This window comes from Thunnus thynnus, chromosome 6 (assembly GCF_963924715.1).
Source record: "Thunnus thynnus chromosome 6, fThuThy2.1, whole genome shotgun sequence".
Lineage (NCBI taxonomy): Eukaryota > Metazoa > Chordata > Actinopteri > Scombriformes > Scombridae > Thunnus > Thunnus thynnus.
The window spans coordinates 17,701,962-17,719,278 of NC_089522.1; the positions used below are offsets into that span (position 1 = coordinate 17,701,962).

Below are 17,317 nucleotides of genomic sequence, written 5' to 3' on the forward strand. Positions count from 1 at the left end.
AAAACTGAATTTGAAATTTTAGATACTTTGAAGACTCTGGTCTTTTACAGTACACAACTTGGGAATAGTATAATTTACAACAAAAAGAGATGGGCTCCTTGATGGGCAGAGTATCCCAGGTACATGTAAGTATTGATGTGTAACTGAAATGTTTCATCCCACAGTAACAGAAAATCTCAGGAACAGGAAAGGAAAGCTCCTGAACTGTATAGACTCAATATAACCTGAACAAGGTTTACTTCCTCCAGGTAAGTAATTAAGAATTTGATCAAATTGAATGAGACATATGAGGATTCCTTATTGATTTATTCTGATGAATGACATTACTCTCTACATTTCACTGACACACATTTAGTTGTCATCAGTGCAACCTTCTATAAGATATATGCTAATCAATAATCTACCCTTATCAATAGATTTTCTCCAGGGCTACCTTCAGATGGTGCTTAGCTTATCAAACAACAATGATACATATCATCATCGACCCATCCTAATCAATTATTCAATCTCAAGACCTAAGCCATACCTGCATATGTTACAGCCCCTTATGACCATATCTATCTATTCCTGTCTTCTGTGTCCGTCCATCTCTCTTTGATATTGACTTAGCCAGAGCTAAGGTACGCTGGTATTGAGTGGAACAATGTCTGGCCAAAATACTATTGACTTGGACAGTGTGTATTCATCAAAGTTCATCCCATTGGTAATAAAAGGTCTTCCATGGATATCACAAGAACAAATATGAACATGTGCTCATGAACAAATATAACCAGTCAAGATGATGATGTGAAGAGAAATCTGATGTTTCTCTCTACATGTATGGACAAGCATCAAAGTGTCATAATATTTGACTTTTATACAGTTGAGAATATATGGATACCATGTATGAAGTTTTGTCTTAGATTTAAGTTCATTAAATACAGGACCAGTCAAAAGTTTGGACACACACATTCAAGGGAATAGGAAGGTGTATCTAAACTTTTGACTAGTACTATATATTTCAAACAGGGCGCACTGCAAGCCTTATGAATGAGGCGCTTACCACCTGACTGTGACACCCTCTGTTCGCTTCCAGCCAGGGATCTGCTTGTCTAAATCTTGCTACATCAGCCAACATATATGCAGATACAGATATATCTGCAATAAACTAATATTAGTCATATATCAGCCAAGATAATTTATCAAAGGAGTCTAATGGTAACTGATTTCTATGTAGAGGAGTACACAGATTGATCTAAAGAACCTGGGAGGTTTGCTTTCATTATACCAGCCCTAAGAATATCTGTCAAAATAGGGGAATACTATCACTTATCAGTTTTTGCTGTGTTGGGCTGCAATCTATAGGTTAAGACGATGGCTGTTGTAAGCAATTTACAGTGGATGGAACAAATTTAAAAAGATAATTTAGTGAAGACTGTGCAGCACTGATGTCTTTGCAGTTATCTCATAGGCAAGACATAGTAAATGAATACCTTTGTCTACAAAAACATAGCTATTTTTCTAAAATTCATGTGGATTGGATGGTTCATGTGATAGAGTGAACAAGCAGTAATATTGGCATGTTACTGCTCGTTCACTCTTCATAACCGGTGACCCATCACCTATTTCTGCCGCTTATCCATGTCCAGGTCATGATTAATGGGTAATTAGTTATATTATTGGGAATGTTTGTTATATATTGCCAGGAAGTGATGACAAAAATGCAAAATACATTTAAATAAATTTACATTTATTTCACATTGCACTCGGTAAATAATTCTAGCCATTATCATCATTAATGGTTTTTATTGACAATCATACTTTGACCATCAGACAGGTATTAAATTGTATTCTATGTGGTATTAAAAATATCTTAAAAAGTCTTAAATTTAACTTAGTGAAGCCTGCACAAACCCTGTGTCATAATTTCAGAATGCGGGACCTTTGTCTCCCCCTTCTGGTGATGAGAATAATTACAAATGCACTGTCAACACGTACTTACGTTATAGGCTGCGCCGTAGCCTACTCCGTCGCAGCTCTTGCAGCTGTAAAACAGTGGGTTAATTGTCGCGAGTGTCACACAACCCAGGCGAAATGACTCGTTTCACTATCAGAATTTGATCCGTTCGGTCCGATAGCAGAGCCGCACGATTAAATCATTTTATCCCCATTTAAGTTAACAGAAGGCTAACCGGAAGTTGGTTTGCTCGACCAGCGGAAGTCTGGGTGCGCATTCAAACAGCCAGCGCGGGAATGTCCCTCCCGACATGAGGTTTAAAAACTCTGTATACTGTGAAATACAGAGAGATTTATCTAGCTGTGATAGGCTTAATCGGCATTGTGTGAGGTCGTTTGGCAAGGGCATGAATGTTACCGACGTTCATTTGTAAGTAGCCTATAAGTCCCGCGCAGGTTTAAGGTCAGATTGGTGAGGGAGGACTTCTACAATGCCATGACAGAGGATGGATGAGTGCAACTCTACAAACTGTAAGTAAAGTTATTTTCACCAAGTTTGTTTAATTGTGTTTGAGTTGGCCGCAGTGCCATTGCTGGACCGATGGCTGTGCTTGTAGTGACATGCTGAAAGTGTCTCTGGAAGTTGTATTTAAACTGCTAATGGATTTGTTGTGATTAGACCTTGGCCACAGTTATACTTTTACTGCTGTGTTCTTATTAGCTAACTGTGGTGCAATGTGTATGAATAAAAATTACCTATAACCTTGGTTTTTACAGCAAGCATATTCAAAATCATGGCTTTGTATTTGCAAGTCTGAGTTATACTGGCTACCTTGCCTACTCAACCCTTCCATTTACAATGGTGTTTATTGGTGTTTGGGGAGTATGGGCAGTATAGTAGTATGGAAGCAAATCCAAATGTGTTACATAATGTTTTTTATTGCCTTCTTAGTTATTTGGCCGATTTGCATTGAGTGTTTTGTCACATTGTCACATCAGACTCTTGGTTTTGTTTTAACATGTTTGAGTGATGTCTGCTATGCTGCCATCTGTAGATCTAAGTGCTTGTGACTTTCTCTCCGTGACAGATTCATAGAACTTATTAAAACAAACTGGACACACTGCTGGTTGGGCATTAGTGAAACAAAAGCTTTCTATGGTATATTACATACATTTTATATAATTTGTGGTACAATTTTTGTTGGTTGGTCTAAGTGTTTGCATTTGGTGCTTGCATGGTTTTTCCTCTTGTTTCAGTCACATGCACAGTGGCATTGTTGTCCTTTTTCTGGCCTTTCGTTGCTGTCTTTGAGATGTTCTGGCAAGGAAGTTACTGCACACATTTATTTTTAGGGTCACAGTATTTTTTTTGATGAATAAAATTAATGCATCTCAGTTTTTAACATTGAACATATAGCACACACAATATTCAGTGGCAGGCTGGTATAGCATAACAGCGTAAAGACTGCTAACTCTTTTGACGCTTTGCAATTATGGTAGGAGTTTGAGGGCACTTTACTGATTTGAATCCAGTATCAAATCTGCTCACTCAATCTGATTTGAGTATGGAATCTGCTTATCGAATTTGAATCCATTCAATCCCTTTCTGTATCCATTTAGATTTAGTGGTCAACTTTTGAAGAAACTACAGGTCAGAAGATTTGAAAAGAGTTTTGGGTGGCATCCTAATTAATATTCACAACCCATAGCTATGACTTGAAAATGAGATAAGATAGAACTGAATTTCATTGCAAAAGACATGTTTATGCCAAAGATGCTCAGTATTCATGGTACAATAAATGTTCATAGTAGCAGAAGATATGAAATGTTGATTAAATATGTATCTGGCACACTGAAATAACAGTAGCATATTGACTTTGGCAGAGCTTATTTTTCACATGCAACTTTCTCCAAATACTGGAGATCTGGGTCAGAGCTTTTTATCGGATAACCTTAAATTATTGATATACAAATGGAAGTTTAACTGGGAAAATGCGACTGCTGAAATTGATGTGACGTGATCAGCTAAATCGTTTTACTAGAGAAGACTTATGACTTAATGAGTCAGAGTGTAGTCTTTTCCCTCACAAATGATCTTTGTCTGAGTGTAGACACTGATTGGCTGCAGGGGGCACTCAGACACACAAAGTTTCATTTTGGCCTGTCATCAAGTTACTCACAAAATTAATGTTAATGAGCGAAAGCTGATATATCCTGCTGCTGGCGACGTTTGTTTTGTTCACTGCTCTTTGCTAACAAGAAAGGAGAAATAAAACATTTGATAACAGATTAGTGGAAGCCCAGCGAATCTGTGTACTTAGCCAGTCAGTGTCATTCACACCAGTGCATCCACATATTTTTCAACAATTGCACACTCAAATTTTTACTCGCAACCATGTACTGTATGCTTTTTTTTCATCCTGATGTGACTTGCCATTATGTTATTTGGACACATGTGAGGCATGCAAAGAGTACTATTGAGTGGGCTCTGTGCTGGTCATTAGAATCTATCTTTTTTAAGGTAGACATTTTGACTTGTCATGGCAGGAAAAGCACAGGTGCAACTAATAACATCAAAAATGGCTCAAGTGTCCCAGTAAACCATATGAGTGAGACAGCAAGCACAATACTGGGGCCCTGGAACTGGCTCACTTAAATGGAATACAATTGTTATTAATGTTATTAATACACCTGTGCTTTTCTTGTCAGGACAAGTGAAAATATCCACCTTGAAAAAGGCATATTGTGGATATAAAAAATTGAGTGGTAAACTTATCACAAGGTGATTTTTATCAGCATCAAGGTTTATGATGAATAATTCTGTTTGCCTTTTAACATAATAACAAAAATCCAAATAATGTAGTTTCAAATGATTTTTGTAGTACAAGAAATAATGTAAAAAGTCAACAGGGGTGAATGCTTTAGTAATTCACTCTATTGTATGTGTGATGGCCAAACCAAATGGATATAGCTGAATGATTTGGGCTTGTGTGTATGTGTATGTGTGTGTGTGTGTGTGTGGGTGTGTGTGGGTGCGTGCATGTGCTCTCACCCACATGTGTGAAGTGGGTGTGCATAGGGGAACTAATGGTGACTTATTAACATCATAATTCAGCCAGGCAGGACAACTAATCACTGAGACCTCAGATAGACCAGCCACAGGGGGTGATGGATGAAGCTTGTGTGTGTGTGTGTGTGTGTGTGTGTGTGTGTGTGTGTCTGGATGTGTGTGTGTGTGTGTGTGTGTGTGTCTGGATGTGTGTGTGTGTGTGTGTGTGTGTGTGTATTTGTGTGTCTGGATGTATGTGTGTGTGCTTGTGTGCATTAGTGATAGATGGGTTGTGTGGAGGTCCTTTCACACTGAGATGTCTCCTAATCAGTCTTAATGATTAGACTCCATTGATGAGGTGCATTGATGAGAATGGGATTGTGGATGTAGGGTGTGGCAACAAAACTCTGCCAAACAGGAAATACACCCCACCGATATCCTGTCTACTTGAGGACTTGAAGAAGGTATAGTTAAGACTAAACAATAAATCACTGTGTCTCTGCCTGCCTGTGTCAGTGTGTCTGTGTGTGTGTGTGTGTGTGTCTGTGTGTGCTTGCATGTGTACTACTGATTAGTAAGTTCATGTGTGTCTGCATGTTTGGGAGGGCAGGACTGAGGTCATTTGTCACAAGGAACTCTATAGAGAGGAGTGTGTGGACGTCCCCTCTTCTGTCTTCTCCTCCTCTGTCTGTGTCTCCATCCATCTCTCCGCCTCCTCCCTCAGCGATGCCACTCGACCGACTGTGGCCCAGTCAGGGCTGTTTACACTCATTTAGCTCCAACTGAGGTGCAGCCAGGGTGGGGTTTGAAGTATTTATACCTAAAAGGGTAAGAGAGAAAACAGGAAACAGGAGAATAAAATTTAGGAGTCAAATACCTTGGCAGTGACTAAGAGCTGTAGATGGGCGAGAATGTGATTGCCATGATGGTTTCTGCTCTCTTCAGCTGACAGTTATTGTAACCAATGTAAGCAATGAAATTACACCACAGAGATGATTTAGCACATGTCTGATTGGAGTTATTCTTAACATGGACATTCCTCCCACCCTTCCTCTTTCTCTCTTTCCATCCCTTAGCAAACGGAAGAGAGGAAGAGACAAACTGAATTAGTGTTCTTTTCATCATCCGTGACCAGTGAGCCGTCTGATAACCCTGATCTAATTATGAACGCTAATTGTTAAGTTCTCCCTCCTCTCATCCTCCTCTTTCTTGCCATACACACATTCAGGACTGAAGGCCCACTTCAGTTAGAGGAAGCTTTTCTGTATGTGTGTGCGTCTAAGTATTTACTTCCTTCCTGCTAATGGCACCAACTTCAGGAAGAGGTCCAATATCCACTTTTAGCATAATCATTCTGAGCATGAGCGGCAACATGAGAGATTTATGGTCTGCTGAATAGAGTCTGGCAAATCCTCCAGTTTTCACATTTCAACCTCTTAGCTGTCTGTTGTCCCCAGCCATCTTCATCCTACCCCTCCTTTCTCTTTTTATTCACTCACACTGGTGGTCACTGTTGATTTTTTGTTTTTTGTTTTGTTTATATATGTGTGTAATTACATGTGCACCCATTTATATTTTTATGTATCTGTATTTGTACTTCTGTTTAGTACGTCTGTGTCTTTCTCTCTTTCCCAAACAATAGTTACGTCTTCAAATTTGAACCTAGTTTGTAATACTTTGTTAATATAAACATATCTGGTGTCCTTGGTTCAACTGGCTGAAGTCCTGAATAAGAGACAAGGGAGCATCAGCCATGTTTTGATTATTGGTTTCCTCTATGTTCCTGCTGTGAGTAATGACCAGGACTTTTAATGGGGGTCTTACCAGTGTCCTGCTATTAATTAAAGCTTGATTGGAAGAATAAATTAATCTAGCTGTGGTCCGCCCGATCAATAACCCATATGAGGGCTCCATTAAGCACCAAAGGCTGAGCACTCTGCATGTGATATGTGTGTGTTGAAGGAGTTAGGGGAGTCAAATGGGCCTCTTAGATTGCGAGTGATTTTCACCCCTATTAATCATAACAATCTCGTGAGTCGTTGGAGGTATGTGTGCATGTGCGTCTATGTCCATCCATCCGTGCACGTGTGTTGCCTGCAGCAGTAACATGTAATTTTATTTTCAACACAGTCTTGAATTGATTTTGGTGTTCTGCATGTAGACGGTAAACAGATGGTATTTCGCACATATAAGTCAAGAGAATCTGACATTTTTCACTTGAATCAGTGGAAACCTTTGCTATTAAAACAAAGGCAAATGGCATTTGCACATTTTAAAGTTCACTCAAATGAAATGCTAATCCAGAATCCAGAGTCAGTTTAATATGCAGGCCCAACTTCAGCAAAATAATTATGCTGAGGCACTTCATAAAGGTGGAAAATATCAAACCGACTAACGCTGAATTTTAAAAAACAGATGAGAAAAGATATATTTAAAGTGATATAGTTTGCAGGCTCTCATGTTCTAGCAACCTTTCAGATTGAAAAGCTAATACAAAACATGTTAATACAGACCTGTGAAGACTGTTCCTGTTTGAAATATGATTATGTTCCCATTTGATTTAAAATGATTAGAAAAAAAACAATTAGAGTGCATGTAAAATGAGTTTATTGTAAGATTGGTGCATTAAAGGACATACAAATCAGCATTTTCATTCAGCAAGTGTTTCCCTAATAATAAGTGCTACCACCTATTTACATTTTGACAGGAAAAAGCCATGTGGTTGTTTAAACTAGGGTTAATGGTAGGGATGAGCAAAATAAATGATATAAACACTGACCAAAACATAAAATTTCCCTGATAAGGAAATTAGAAATGTTGATATATGGTGAATAAGTTACAGTCAACCTTAAACATACGGAGCTGTTGTGAATAAAGAAGGTAAAAGACGTTGGTGATGTAGAAATACTCTGGCTACTTTAACTACTCTGGCTTAAGGGAAGAAATACTGACTTTTGTGATAAATATTGATAAATTCCTGTGATAAAATTTTCACCATATTGCCCAGCCTTAGTTTATGCATTTGAAAACTTGAATATTATCAACAAATGTTCATGACAATCTGCCAGTAGGATCATGAGATACAGTGTCTTCCACATAATAATCATAATAATCAATGTTTACCCTTGTTTCTCAGTAAATTACATGGCAGTTTTTGGTATATTTTTTGTGTACAAGTACAAACTGTGTACTTCTCATTGCCCAAGAGGAAAGGTCAGCAAATCAGTATGTAACAAACAGTATGATTCATTCACTGGGGACCATAAGTAGCAAATTTTATGGAAATCTACTTATAAGTTTTCAAAATATCACGTCACAGACCAAGGTGTAAGTGGATATTCTAGTGGCATGACTAGGGATTTGAATATCCATCTGTCGGCCCACCACTTTGGTCCAGACTGAAATATCTGAAGAACTATTGGATGGATTGTTATGAACTTTTGTGCAGACATCCCTGTCCCCTTTGGGATGAATAGTAATACCTTTGGTGAACCCTTGACTATTCCCCTAGCACCATCATCAGGTCAGAATTTTAATTTGTCCAGTACTTTGATTTATGACTGAACACTTGCCAAAATAATCACGTTCCCATCAGCTTTGTGTGACGTGCTAATCAGCAAATGTTAATATTCTACCACGTTAAACTAAGATGGTGAATATGGTAAACATTATACCTGATTAACATCAGCATTTGAGCATTGTCACTGTGAGAAAATTCAATGGCTGGCACGCAAAGACATTGTGTGTGTGGCAGGTAAAACCCCCCCCATGCCTATGTGACGTGTCGTCTCCGTGCCTGGTGCATTTCGGCTGTTAGTCTTGTTGACCTCATGGTAATGCTAGATGAAGGTTCAGGGCATCATTTAAGTCATCATCATGACAAACATCATCATATTTCTGAGACAGTTCGTATCCATGCAAAATTTGATGCCATTCTGGCCAGAAGTTGTAGATCTATTTCTCAAAGGAATGGCAAACCAATATCACCATGCCCCTATAATCTAACTAGAGCTGAGCTAAAACTGGAGCTAAAACTTCACACTTTTCGTGTTCTCTGTACAGTAGGTCAGGTAAACATAATAGATAAGCTATGGAAATATTTGATATGTGGACAGAGTAACATTTACATTTAGTTAGTTCTTTGTATCAGTTCATGCATTTTGAGTAGCTTCAAGGTGGGAATGATACAAGAGACTCACAGGTTTCTAGTTTCTCTCTGAGTAAGCACTGAATTATCATTCAGCTTTAATACAGAGTGTTTGATCATTTTCAAAGAAACTGTTGCACAGATTTATTCCATGTGCCTCTTGTCTGTCTTGGTTTCTCTTTCTATGATTTACCTTTAGCACACACACACAGACAGCACACATGCACACACCATGTAGGTATCATTTTGATATGCACTGGACTGTTTCAGCATGAGTGCTTGCACAGATTGGTGCTAGTCAGACACACAAAAGTACAAACCCCAACCAAACAGCAGTGAATGTACTCTGCTTCTCATGAAATGTTGCAGTGCTTGTTAGTTTGGTAAACTGTTTTCTACCCCTCTTGCTAATGATTCATTTGTTGTTTGAGCTGTTTCCTTGCAGCCCGAAAGTACTGATAATCAAAATCCCTGCTCTAATTTCATTACAACATTTTACAGTAAATAGGCCTCTCACTGTTTCCCGATGCAAATAGAAAAAGTCCCTCTCTCTCCATTATTCTCATTTGCATTCTGTGTCAGAATAAAGAAACCAATCAGGGATGTGAATTTTCTGGATTAATCAGGAATTCCAGATTTTTCGACCTGAAAATGTGACCCATCTGAATCATGCAGATCTGTAAAAAAATATTTTGGAGGGGGTGGGGAGGGGGGTGTATGATCTGCCTGAGTGGAATGGAGAGGATTTGAGGACATCTATATCAGCTGAAGTGCATGAAATTTTTGTTTGCGTTCAGCTCAAGCTCAAACAGCAGTGAGCGGGAGGAAGGCAACTGGTGCCATCTTGGCTGTTTTAATGAATACAACAGGGGAGAACCCGCTGGGAGAAATAACATAATCATTGGGATTTCACTCTAAGTGAAGTGGGAATTGCTGGTAAGTGGGGTTTGCAGCGGAATTATGTGCACGTTGTTTGGTGTATTTAACAAGACGAAGTGAGCATGCACGTTTGTGTTTATTTGCTGCGCGTAGTTTTCACAGTACAAGCAGCTGTTAGCTGCTAGCTAACAACACAGTTGTGCTTGTAGGGAAAAAAAATACGAGTAGATTTTGACAGGCGCCTTGTTTCTGTTACTTTCTTTTGTCATGGGTGAATAGTATTTCTGTCCACTGTGTAATAGAATGAATAATTTTACTTTCAAGTAGCGTTAACGCTAGCTGTCGGCTAATTTAGTTCATCCCACTTGATGGGGCCGACTATTTACTGGCGTTTACCAGTCCGTTGGCGCTTTAGACACAGGTAATTGCATGTTTAGCTGTGAAGCATTGCTGAATTTAAGTGTTTTCAGCAGTGAGGTTCAGTGTTTGGCTTTACAACCAATATGAAAAATCAGCAGCATCTCCTTATGACCATGATAGCCATGAAGGGAAATCCACAGTGAAGTGCAGCGGCCGTTTCCAAAGCAGGACACAAGGCTAGAGTATGATGGCTGTGCCTCAGCCAGTGAGAGGAGGTGCTGGAATTGTAGTAATAATAAAAAAATGGATTACATTTATATAGTGCTTTATCTTGATACCCAAAGTGCTTCACAGTAAAGAGGGGAAAACTCACCTCAACCACCACCAATGTGTAGCAACCACTGGGGCAATGCATGGCAGCCATTTTGCACCAGAACGCTCACCACATATCAGTTTTAGGTGGAGAAGAAGGGAATCATTGAGCCACTTTCACAGGGGGTAATTAGGTGGCCGAATGGAGAGCGCCAGGTTGGGAATTTTGCGAGGACACCGGGGAACCCCTCACTCTTTGTGATAAGTTCCGCAGGATCATTATGAACTGTAAATCAAGGCACTTGGATCACACGTAGTTTCACTTTAACTAACTTGTATATATCTGTGCAATTTCAACACTTAATAAGTTTTCTGCTTTGCGCAAAGCGGATAGTCACACAAACAGTCAACAAACTGAATGTCAACATAAATACATTATTTCGATATTTATTACTTTATTTATGTAATTATAGCACTAGAAATAATTTATCTTGCTTTTCTTTGTCAGACCAAATGAAGGGAATTGACTATTCTTACATTCTAAAGATCATTTCCATTATCTTGATTTTCAGCATACACAGACTCATGGCCAGGCTAGCACTGAAAAGCCCTCAAGTAAAATCTATTGTGCTCTGCGCTGTTTTTTTTTTACTGCTTTCTTGTCCTTTGCCAATCACATGCCTGACCAATAAACCCAAGTCCATCTTGGGCCATGCATAAATGAATTTCTTAAATAAAGATGTCAAAAAACTATTCTCCCTCCACTGTTTCCCATTTTGCTTCCATTTTACTTGCTCTTTTTGTCTTGTGTGTGTGTGTGCATCTGTGCAAAAATGTGCGTTTGTGTGAACATCTACGCTATTGTATGGCTTTACACGGTTTAATGGAAAACCTTGCTTGGTTTCCCCTACCTCATTATTTGATAGACCAGATGAGAAATAGATTTATGATTCAGATTAATAACGTTAGCCAGAGTTCATTGTTTCCGCCAGCCAGCCGAACAACTTCATATCAGTCCCACTAATGCGTTTGAAACACTAGTGCTGTGTGTTTAATAATATCGCTGTTAGAAAAGCCATTCGTTCTCATTTGAGCAGCAAGTCTCATTTGGTTGGATGGAGTAGCTCTCCATCTCACCAATCCTGCCGTGACTATGGGGAATACCAGGCAAATGAAGGATAGCAATATTTCTACTATCGTGCTGTGCAGATATCTAAGAGTCTGTGTTGTAATATAGGAATAAAATATATTAAGAGAATATATTGAAGACTTTATGGAAAACAGAAAAAAAAATACCCCCAGTGTTCACATCCATGTGTGCCAACTTCTCAGTAATGTGTGCATTTGTGAGCTGAGATTAGAGTTGTGATAAAACTAAAGTTTTCCAATACTGTTTTAGAGGAAAACATGGGAGATGTTAGTTGTTTAATCTGAATGAGATGCATTTGAAGTGACTCCATACAAAAAGGAGAATCCAGTCTATGCATAAAAGCTGACAGTATAGGATACAGTTACAATATTGCAGAATTTATTGTTATATTTAGTTTCTCATTTCCAGGATTATTGTTATATTTATTGTTGTATGTTTAGTGAGACTATAGATAGCCCAAAGTTTTTCTTGTTGAGGTCACATGCTTTGTGGGCCCACGCTACAGCTGTGAACAGGGGTGTACTCTAACAATAAATGAATATGGCAGCAAAGGAGCTAATCGGCCAAACAGTGCTGGTCACAACGGGACACCAGCAACCCTTAATCATCAAGCTGCAGCAAATTAATTACCACAATCATCTACCTACGGCAAATTAATTATCACAATCAATCACCACAAATTAAACTGGGCCTTAAAATAGCCCCGCGGTCAACTGGCAATCAGCACCTCTGGCCTGCACCCAGGGTGAGACAAACGCACACAAGCAAATATGCCGACACACCATGTGAGACAAACATGGAAGCATGTATACATAGCACACAAACATTATTTTATCTATATTTTATATATATATAGACACACACATGCAAAATCAAAGCACACACACACACTTGTGCACACACACACACACACACACAGAGCTAATAGAAAGGGAAGGACATGAGACTCATTTAACAGCAAATGTCATCTCGACAGCCCACTTAATTAGAACTGCAGAGCTAAAAGAAGGAGACAGGAGGAAGGGTTGGGGGTGGATTAAGAAAAGAAGATTGGAAAAACAATGTTGAATGGAGAAAATAAAATAACAGAAAAGGGACCACTGAGTATATAGAAGTATATAGAAGCATTGAAAAAAAACTGCAAAATTGAAAACAAATAACATTTTCTCTCTTATAATTAATTTGTAACGCTTTCCATTAACATATTTTAACAGTTGAGACATGTGTCAGTCAGGGGCCTCATAACTCTGTGGTGTTTGTGTAGGAGTGAAACCTGAGGGGATAACAGTTTTATGAGACTAACTGTGAGATATGTGTGATAATGACAATCTGGTCTTCCTGCTTCCAACTGTCTTTGGAAGAACAAGCCAAAAAGTTTTTTTTTTTTTCTTTTTTCATGGTACTGTGTGTTTTGAAAACATCTGAAAAAGATGACTAACAATGTACATCTGTCTTTTACATAACACGACTGCTTGTTAGCGTTGTTAGCATTCTTCAGTAATAGGCACATTAGGCTGAATGGGTCAGGTGGAAATATTGACACAGTTAATGTGCTGTTTTTATTTAGTTGGAGCATATGTTTAATGCACTGAACTGTACAGTGAGATCATATATTTAGTATGGATAGGTATACTCTATCACAGCTGGTATATTTGGTTTCTTGAGCTGCTCTTTGCTCTTTAGGAATATTTTTAATCAAGTCAAGTGTGTTGGGTGTATTTTTCATGCAATAGGAGAAAGTACACTGTCTCACCCTCACCTGCTATGTTACACATGACCTATCTAGGTATGTCCCAAGCTTGTTTATTGGATCAGGATCTCTACCAAAGCCTTTTTAATGGTTGGATATCAGCTACGGTATATAAAGTCACATCTATTTATAATGCTTATTTTATAGTAACAAGTTGCTTTCCAGGTACACTGTAATGAATGTCCCATTGTGCTCTGTTGCATCACTGGAACCTATTTTCTAATGCACAGTATTAGGAGCTAGTGACCCATGAAGCAGCACAAACAAGAAAATAACAGCAAGCAGCCTCAATTAATGATATCTACACTGACAGCTCATGCTGGCAAGTGATGCGAGCAGGGATGCTTTGGGTGGAAAACAGTTACTTTACCACTATTTCATTATTGCAGGTTGACCACACTTCCAAAGTGCTGCTGCTGGTTGAAAAAATACATATGAAATTCAGTTTTGTGTCCATAGTACGGATGAAGAAAGACTAGACTGTCCAAAATCTGTCCAAACCTTCCAGCCACAGAAATCTCACATTGATATCCCTCTCTGCCTCTAGCATACTAGAAAATATTATAGGAAATTATTAAAGAAAGGCTGTAATGCAGCTGTTCAGCTATCTAACATATTTGAATGTATTTACAGTAGTTATGTTTTGACACTGAGCAATCATATATTGTAAGCAGTGTAAAAATGAACTTTTTCACTCACCTGCCAAGAGGACTAGTAGGTGAAAAAATCCAATTTTTACTGACCAAAATAATAAATTGCCTTTTTGTATCACATATACATTCATTTCAGTACATTTCATTGAGATAATAAGGTATTTTATTGAATACAAACTCACAGAACAACTCATCACCACAGCCTACGCATAATACTTTCTTACCACTTTCTTTTTTTATGTGCTTTGTCCTCATTTTCATCAGTGGTTTTCGTTTTAAAGGTTGGCTTACTCTTTGTAAATGTTGCCACATAATAGCTATTTAAAGGTAGCTAGCAGCAGACTGGCGGCAAGTGATGAGTTAATGACGGTCTGTGGCTAGCGCTCCTTTGCCTCAGACCGTCTCGAGCGCTCCTATAGTTTTGTGCTACACGCCTTGTCTATGCTGTAAAGTAGGGATGTAATGGTACGCAAAATTCGCGGTTCGGTATGATTCCGGTACAACAGAAAAAAAAGGTAGAAAACAACATTTTGGTCTTTTATTTTAAGAAATGTAAACATCCAACAGTGTCTCATTGGCCAAAACGATTACTGAAATAGTTTAGTTGTGCTGCAGCGGAAAAAGAAAACACTCTCTCTCTCTTTCTTGGAAGGATTCAGGACACCTGCTGACAGCTGTTTTATGCTGATTTATCGTCTAACTGCCTATAAAGTAGTTCAAACTAGTTCCACCTGTCTTTTACTGTGGGCCTACTTTTTAGAAATTTTTCCATTTGTTGATGGAAATCCAAAAAGGAGGAGTGGTGATCTTAGTAGGTGCTTCACTTTCTGCCATTTCTGATATTATGATGTTACGTTAGCACATTGAACTTGAGATTGTGATTCAGTCATGCTCAGAAAACGCTATTGTTCATCAGATGTGACAAAAGCAGGCCAAGGTGAGTAGGGCAAGATTCGCTAATGTTACCCAACACATTTATAAAAAATAAAACATACACATTTGAATATTAATTTCAGCATTCAATTAGTATATTTTTTTTACTATTCAAATTATATTCTACTCCCAAAATTCATTCCAACAGCCCTAGACCATATGTTTACATATGGTCTCTCTATAATAAACAACTTTATTATTACAGAGAGATTAAAGTACCAAAAAAAAGTACTGTTGGGTACCAGTACCAAATTCCAGGTACTGGTATCGGTTCAAATGTGAACGATACACAACCCTACTTCAGGTCCCCTTATTTAGCATTTATATGCAGCGTACGAACAGTTGATAAATGGTTTATACCAAATTATAATGTAGTTGAAATATGACAATATAGTAAAACACAGTAATAATACTGTAAAATATGTTTTCATATGCAAGGTTATAATTGTTGACAAATACTGCACATTAAAATTTAAAAATGTCCTTATACTTGCAATTAATTATTATTAAATGTTTGTATACTGCTTATAAATTCTAAACAGACAGACTTAAATTAAGTGTGACCATCTGTCTTATACGATTTCTTTCAGTTTGTGCAGCATATTTAAAGATGACTGATTCTGTTGCAAAGCTGAAGGACGTTTGACTCCATCATTCAGTATATTCCTATTTACAATCCCGAGAGCTACCCGTGGTTGACAGTGTTGTGTACAGGAGATCCTCCTCCACCTCGTTCAACGCTGTCTGCTCTCCTCCTCTTCCTCTGCTGTACTGTCTACTCTTCCTCTCCCATACTGTCTAACCTCCCTTCTCCCCCATCCCTCCATCATGTTCTCAACCCGGTTTCCTTTTCCTCTGTTTCCACTGACTCCTTCTCCCTGTCTCTCTCAATAACTCTCTCTTTTAGTGTCTGTCCCTCCTCCTTTATCTCTGTCACTCTCTCTCTGTCCTTGTCATTCTCTGCATCTTTGTCACTCCTCCGCTGTCTCTCTCCTTTCTGCTCTCTGCCTGGCTCTGCTGATCTCCTGGAAGCTGAGCAGACACTGTTTACTTCCTGTGGGACTCCGCCATAGCCATATTGTGTGACACCCTGATGGCGCCTAAAGACAACTCAATGCGCGCACACACACACACACGCACGCACGCACTCATACAAACATATACTAGAACAGCATTCATTTTGCATACATATGCATGCAGGCTTACTGCATTCAAATTTAATACCTCTTCTGGTAAATTTATGTGCAGTTTTATTGAAGTTGACTGTGTATGTGTTTGTGTGTTTTTTTTTGTTTGTTTGTTTTTATGATGTATACATTTTTTGGGATGCATGATGCATTTGTGTGTGTAGCGACTACTATCAATGAAAAAAGCAGCAGCTATTAGTCTGAGAAGGCTCGTAACTGTGATGCGTTCATACAAATCCATACTGACGTCCAGATGTGTTTTATACTGTTTATTAATGGCATTAAAAAAGACTGACTAGCAATTGTTGTGCTGGAATAATTAAAGCAAGACTAGAATGAACCTGATGTGATGTTACTTGACAGTCAACAGAAAATATTAAAAGTGAAAAGTGAACAAGTAAATAATGTGAAACCACACCCATGTGTCAATTACTGAAGTGACAGTAACCAAAAGAATGTGTGCAGCCTAAACAAATAATAAACAACACAAGCTAAATACACATTTTTGTCTCCTACAGTGTGTGTGTGTGTCCAGGATTAAAGGGGGTAGTTCATTGTGTGGGGGGTCCCTTGATGGCCTTTAGCCCTCATCTGGGCATGCTCCAATACCACAGTCTGATTGGTCTCAAACTGTCCTGACAGGAAATCCATCTGTGTGTGCGTGCGTGTGTGTGTGTGTGTGTGCAGAGAGGGATGCATCTGGATGACAGCTAAATTGAATGCCAGGGCCAACAAGGCCACAGGATCACAATGAGAGAGATGAGGACAACACTGCACACAGAGAGAGAGACTGGTAGAGAGATGCTGGCATTAAGCCCAGGGATGACATAGAAAGGCAGTTGTTGGGAGGTGTGTGTTTTTGTGTGTGTGTGTGTGTGTATGTATGTGTGTGTGTAATTGATGGAGTTTTAATGTGGTCCCTGATGAGGAGTCACTGACATCAGTGGTAGGAGGAAAGAGGA

General features: G+C 38.8%; 1 long non-coding RNA gene across 1 annotated transcript in view; it reads left to right on the forward strand.

The window, feature by feature from the left end:
* The first annotated feature begins 2,120 nt into the window (after window positions 1-2,120).
* The window catches only part of LOC137185352 (uncharacterized), a 57,350-nt gene continuing 42,153 nt past the window's right edge, over window positions 2,121-17,317 (forward strand). The window contains exon 1 of the long non-coding RNA XR_010928837.1: window positions 2,121-2,466. This is a non-coding gene — a long non-coding RNA (uncharacterized lncRNA). The remainder of the gene's footprint in view (window positions 2,467-17,317) is intronic.